Raw genomic sequence first — 1,442 nt, 5'->3', positions numbered from 1 at the left:
CACAAAACAACCCCAAAGCAGTGTACAGCCTGGCACCGGGCATCTTTCTGAGGAGCCACAAACGTACCTCGGTCACGTCTCGCTCCTTTACTAGCAGGCAGCCCCCCTCACCCCCCCATCTCTCACGCTACCTCTCCGTAGGGAAATGCCACCGCAGCCCTGCTGCCGCCTCGTCTCTGCCAGCCCTGCCCGCAGCCAAGCGCATCGCCTTCCCGTGCCCAGCCCTGCCTCGGTGAGCTGTCCCTCGGGCACTGCCGGGGATGGGGCGGGTGGACGTAGGAGAAGGAGCCGACGTGGTCTCCTTTGCTTCCAAAAGGTGTCGGCCCATTCCCAGCCCTGGGAAACCGATGACTCTTCCCGGTCCCTGCCCTGGTCCGCCACACATCCCAAAGCTGGATGAGCCATGAAACCCCACCATCCTCCGTGCCTGCTGTTGAAGTGGAGGAGAGGAGGGAAGGAAATGAGGCAGAGGCGGGTGAGAAATGGCCATTGCTGATAACGAAGGCGCTGAGCACCTCCACCGGTGTTGTACAGGCTCAGGCGTTGATGATTGATGGGACCCCAGCAGTTTTCTCACAGCACCTAGAGAGGCCAGCAGTGGAGTTTTTCCTGGCAAGGAAAGCGTTGCGGGGTCTTGACTCGTGTTTTCGGGAGCATGCCGTGCTTTGGAGGAGGAGGAGTTGGGGTTCCCCAGTGCAGGCAGGACCCAGAGAGGTTGGTGGCACCCGCTGCATTTCCAAAGCCCTGCCAGGCAGACAGCGAGGGGACGGGCAGCAGGATCCCGGAGGCTGGATGTGGTGGGATGAGCACGTCGGGTGCTTTTGGTAACGGTTAATGGAACAGGTTTGCTTGAGGGTGAAGCTCTTTAGGACAGGTGGGTGCCCTGCTTGGGGATACCTTTCCGCTGAAGCTGCTAGTGTTATCCCAGGAGTTACTGTGGGTGGTGGCATCCCAAGCCATGGGAGAACTCATGGGATGTTCTGCCCAGCTTTTCTGGTCCACTCTTCGGACAACTGGTGTTAGCTGGTAAGCGAGGCTTCCATCTGCTGAAACCCCCACTTCAGGCAGCTGATGCTGGGAGGACGTGGCTTCCGTTGAAGAGCAGGATGAGGAGGCACCAGTTTGCCGTGGGCAATGGCACTTTTGGCCACTGGTTCTTCCAGCAGACACAAGGAGGCTGAGCCGGCCCACGGCAAGACCCTGAGTGTCTTGGGGACCAGTGTGAGTGCAGCATGTCTGGTGCCTTGTGATGGATCTGAATACCTGTTGGCCGCATCTCATGCTCTTGCGCATCCATGCCCACCCTGCCTGTGCTGGTGCCAGCCATTTTGAGATGGGAACTGCCACTGCAGAGCAGCATTAAGCAGGAACCATTTAAACTTAAAGCTCTGCCAGAAAAATTTCTACTCTTCTGCTGGAAAAATTAATGGTGGTTGGCCTGC

The sequence above is a fragment of the Cariama cristata genome, unplaced genomic scaffold (assembly GCF_000690535.1).
Source record: "Cariama cristata isolate BGI_N322 unplaced genomic scaffold, ASM69053v1 scaffold15345, whole genome shotgun sequence".
Lineage (NCBI taxonomy): Eukaryota > Metazoa > Chordata > Aves > Cariamiformes > Cariamidae > Cariama > Cariama cristata.
The sequence above is the reverse complement of the archived record's forward strand: the minus strand, read 5'-3'. Positions refer to the sequence as shown.